Below are 5,609 nucleotides of genomic sequence, written 5' to 3'. Positions count from 1 at the left end.
AGGTTCATCTCATCCTTCTTCTTCATCTCCTTCTCTAGCCTTTGGATTTGTTTCTCATGACGGATATGGGTCTTCTTTATAAGATCATTGGTAGTAGACACCAAATCGTCATGAACTTTGAGCATAGAGGTTATTCTGTCGAGATAATGGTCAACCGAAGCAGACTTGGAGGTTGATGGTTTGTATTGAAAGCGGATGGTCGACATGAAGTTGGGGTCCGGAACAGTGTTGCCTTCATCAGTGATCATTATTTCTTCGGAGGTTTCTTCATCTGAACCAGTTTGGAATATGTTGGTGTGAGTGGTGATTGGAGGTTGTTCCGAATCAAGTTCCCGATTGGCATCATCATCTGTAGGAGGAACATACGGAAGATTGCTTTGATGAGCTCTGTTGTACATGGAAGTAAGAGTAGCCTCCACTTGAGCTCTTGTCAAATCCGGACGTCTAGAAACAGCCCTGTTAACATAATCTTCCCATTGAGGATCGTTAGCACCTGGTCGTCCTGTACACCTTCCGGGTATCAGACCAGTTGGGGCATCCGGAGTTGGAGGGACTGCTCCAACTCCCAAGTGCTTAGGGTCCGGAACAGGGGTTTCGGAGTGTGTCCTTGTATGAGAAACGAGAGGGATATCAAATGAGACTCGTGGGTGTGTTCCAGGGGGCTTCAAGGAACTATCGTCAACACCATCATCACCTTTTTGGGAAGGTGAGGGTGGATTATGTGGAGACTCCCCGTGAGTGTGTGCAGGTGATGTTGAAACATTGAGGGGTACCTCAAATGAGTGAGCAGGAGGGGTTTTCGGATGGCCAGAGTCAGCCGGATTGTCATGAGCATCTTCCTTTGGAGAGGAAGAGCTGACTTTGGTTCTCTTTTTAGGCTTTGGCTTTGTGGGAGAACTCTTCCGTTTGGCAGATTTCTTAATCTTAGGTCCAGATGTAGGAAGAGTAGCCTCTTCCGAAGTGGTCTCAACTGAGACTGGGGCAGGTTGTGTTGGGTCAAACACAACCGAAGTCTCTAGATGTTGTTTTAGATAAATGGAATCGGAAGGGATTAAGGCCAACATGTGGTCCGGAAGTCGTTTAACCGGACCAAAGGCGGATTGGTCCGGAATCCTATAACCTTTGACAACCTTGAAAGAAACTCATACCTCCGGAGGATCGATGGAGACCGGAATTGGTTCGGAAAGCTCAAGGAAGAGTTGTTGAATCGTCAGGGCCCAAAATCTAGGGCTTGAAATTTCGTTGTCCTTCCTCTTGATGGAAAACTTGCAGAAATCTTGCCATAGGACCTCCGGAAGTTCGACTGCATTTGGGCGTCCGGATAAGATGCTATAAACCACATATAGCCAGTCCTTGCTAATGGTGTTAGTACCACCGTGCTTGTCGGACAACCCTCGAATGGTAAAGTGCATTAGCACCATCCATAGTCCAGAGACGGCCGATTTCTTGAAGTCTTTGGCTCTGTAATCTTGATTGTATCCAATGTGATTCAGAAACGTCTGAAACTCCTCAGTGGTGGGTTCTTGAACTTTGAATCCATTGGGGTTTGGTTTAACGCCGATTGCTTTGAGGAAAGTGAATTTGTAGATTGGAATGATTCTATCACCGATGATTTTTGTTTCTAACACACCATCGACTTCATTGATGCTCGTGAAAGCCCTGTGGAGATGATGAAGTGGATGGGGTGGCTCAGGAACTTTAGTGAGAGGGATGGAGATGGGATGATTTACGCTGAACTCCACCATAACACGAATAGATTCATTGTAATCTTCAGGGTTGAGGGAGAACAGTTGCGTTGTGTCCCTAAGAAACGGTTCAAGGGAGGTTAATGAGGATGAACCTTTTGATCGTTTCTTCTTGGCAATGGATTTCTTGGGAGTAGAAGCGGTTGGAGCAGCTTTTGATGGTAAAGGAGGAGACGCCATTGTTGCAGAGTTATGAGTGCTTGAGGAACACGAAGAACGCAGAAAGAATTTAAGGGTTGGGTCGGACGGTGTAATAATGAGGATCCGAGTTCGAAATGGGTCGTATTAAATGAGGAATTGGTTTAGGGGGCTGAGATGACCTGGGAGATTAAAGGATGGGTTGTTTGTAGCTTGAAATGGTAATCCCTAAACGATGATTCGATGGTTACTTTATGGGGGCGTGCAATCGTGTCACGAGAATCGAGGAAGATAGGATAAGGATCTTCCTAAAAAGTAACCGTTGAAGAAACGCTTCACCTTATTAACCTTTGGAACTTCGGAAGAGTGGTTCCGGACAGAGTGTGAACTGAAGGATAAAGAGTTGTGTTTCGGAACATGCTTATTTTGAAAAATGGTACAGAATGAGAAATAATCAGAGAGTGTGTCGTTTTTTTTAAAAGGTTTGTGATTACGGAACATAAATTACGGAATAATGATTTTCAAGAATTTTCGGAGTGAATTTAAAAGAGTTTCCGGAGTGAGAATTTGAGAAAACTTTCGAAGCAAGATTTGTAAAGCATTCCGGTGAGAGATATGAGAAACCTTCCGGAGTGAATTTTGAAATTTCGAAGTGCAGAATGCAATACCTTTCCGGAGTGGAATTCCGGGATGCCATTATGAAGTATATTCCGAGATGAAAATTTGAGCACTATGACAATGTGGACTTTAAATAGCAAACGATCAGAATGAACTGTAGCTTAAAACGCAAGCGATTGTCAGAAATAAAGACAAGTAAAATGATCCTATGTATTCAGAGAGAAAGTAGTTCCAAGATGAAAAAATTAGATCGGAACTAATTTTCTTTCGAATACGTCTATCAAAGAGTACATGTCTCTTGAAAGAACAGAGGATCTGGTATCATCATACCCATCTTGTTCAGAAAACCGTTAAATTTGGTTTCGTCTAATGCCTTGGTAAAGACATCAGCAATCTCATCGTCAGATGGAACAAAAATGAGTTCAATGTTACCATTTAGAACATGATCTTTTATGAAATGGTACCTTATATCGATGTGCTTAGTCATTGAGTGCTGAATTGGATTGTGGGAAATCGCAATGGCACTTCGAGAATCACAATAGATAGGAATACGTTGAAAGTGGTAACCATAATCCAAGAGTTGAGATTTCATCCACAGAACCTGAGATGTACAGCTAGCAGCAGCAATGTATTCAGCTTCGGCTGTAGATAGGGCTATGCAATTCTGTTTCTTGGATGACCAGTTGACCAAATGTCCACCTAAGAATTAACAACCACCTGAAGTGCTTTTCATATCAAGTTGAAGACCACCATAGTTTGAATCTGAATAGGCTTGAAGTAGAAAGCTTTCGTTTGCTGGGTACCAGATTCCAAGACTCTTAGTACCTTTGAGGTATCGGAAAATTTGTTTCACAGCCAAGAGATAAGACATCTTTGGGTTGACTTGAAATCTGGCACACAAACATGTGCAAAACATGATATTCGGGCGACTTGCTGTGAGATAGAGTAAGGATCCAATCATTCTGCGGTACTTATTTTCATCAACAGAAACACCTGAAGGGTCGGCAAAGATCTTGTGTCCGAAGCCCATCGGTACCTTAGCTGAGGCACAGGAATCCATTGAGTATTTCTTGAGGAGTTCTAAAATGTACTTCTCTTGGTGAATGAATATTCCTCTGTTAGTCTGCTTGACTTGAAGGCCAAGGAAGAAGCTTAACTCCCGATTCATGCTCATTTGGAATCGATTGATCATAAGTTTAGCAAAGTCAACAACCATAGATGAATCCACAGATCTAAAAATGATGGCGTCCACATAAATTTGTACCAGCATGAGATGTTTTCCATTTGATCTTCGGAATAGGGTAGGATCTAGAATTCCTCTTTGGAAACCGGAGCGCTTGCGAAAATCAGTGAGGGTCTCCTACCATGCCCGAGGAGCCTGCTTGAGTCCGTAGACTGCCTTCCGGAGTTTGTAACAGTAGTTTGGAAAGGAGAGATTTACAAAACCGGGGGGGGGGGGCTGTTGAAGGTATACCTCAGTGTCAAGTTCACTGTTAAGAAATGCACTTTTAATGGTTTGAATGTCAGGATGATACTCCCCCTGAACTTATGAGCCAGAGAGATTTACATCATCATCAGAAGGGAACTCAAAGAAATTTTCGTTTTCATCAATGTTGAGAGGATTGGAGTCATCGAAATCAGCAGCTGCATCTTGGAAGCCATCCATATTTGATTCAAGGGAGGTATGAGCATTCTCCCCCTCAACCTGAGAAGGTTGAAATGGTTCGGAATCAAATTGAGGGAGGCTTGGGATTGGACCGGAGACGTTTTGCGAGACAGGGGCTTCTGAAGGAGATATTGGATTGAGAGTTGGCCTTGTTCGAGATTCCGAAGCAAGGGCGATTTTGGAAGGACCAAAGAGAGTTTCAAAGTCAACTTCAAGAATTGTTTGGGGTTCGGACATCTTAGCGGAGGAGCATCAAACTCCAAAATGTGAGTTGTAATATGAGTTGGGCCAGAGTTCCGAACGAAGTTGTCATCAAAAGTAACGTCAAAGCTTTCTTCGAGAACATGAGTTCTCCGGTTAAGAACTCGGTAAGCTGTTGATTTGGAGGAGTACCCAAGGAAGATGGCTTCATCAGGTTTTGGTTGAAACTTGGTAAGTTGATCACGGTTGTTCTTGATGAAGCATCTTCAGCCGAAAACATGTAAAAACGAGATTGTTGGCTTCCGCCCATTCATTGCTTCGTACTGAGTCATGTTGAGGCGTCGATTGATGATACTCCGATTTTGAGTGAAGCACGCAGTAGATACGGCTTCAGCCCAAAGGTAGAGTGGTATATTTGCGAAGTTCAGCATGGATCGAGCAGCTTCAACGAGAGTTCTATTGCGTCTTTCAACTACTCCGTTTTGTTGTGGAGTATAAGGAGCTGAGAAGTTGTGGTCGATTCCTTTTTCAGTGAGAAAATTTTCAATGGTGGAATTAGTGAATTCCGATCCATTATCACTTCGGATTCTCCTAACTGGGAGTTTGATAAGAACTTCTATTCCTTTGATAAAATTGGTGAGCTCTGGGGCTGTTTCGGATTTCAGCCTTAGGAAGAAGACCCAAGTGAACCTTGTAAAATCATTAACAATCACAAGAATGTATTTATTATGATGAAGACTTTCTACAGTGGATGATCCACAAAGATCAATGTGTAGAAGCTCAAATGGTTCCGAAATAGATTTTTTTGATGATAACAGGATGACCCTTCTTCGATTGCTTACCACGCTCACAAGCAGCACACAAATGATGATTTTCGAATTTGAGAAGAGGTAAAACTCTCACCATTTCACCAGAGACGAGATCATTCATGTACCGAAAGTTTAGATGAGCGAGCCTTCGGTGCCATAACCAACTGACATCAGGAACAACTTTGGAGAGAAGGCAGAGTTGCGGTTTGCCAATAATCATGTTGATGTCGAGTGGGTACATGTTTTTGTTGCGAAGCGACTTGATTAAGCACTCTTTCCGGTCTTCAGTCATTACATAGCTATATTTTTTGCAGAATTACACACGTCGATTTGAATCAGTGAGTTGAGCAACACTTATCAAATTATGTTTCAGATCAGCTACATAAGCCACATTTGAGATAGAGAAGTTTCCATTGGTGAGAATTCCATAAC

Source organism: Lactuca virosa, chromosome 7 (genome assembly GCF_052849685.1).
Source record: "Lactuca virosa cultivar CGN04683 chromosome 7, Lactuca_virosa_CGN04683_v6, whole genome shotgun sequence".
Classification (NCBI taxonomy): domain Eukaryota; kingdom Viridiplantae; phylum Streptophyta; class Magnoliopsida; order Asterales; family Asteraceae; genus Lactuca; species Lactuca virosa.
Note: the sequence above shows the minus strand (reverse complement) of the source record.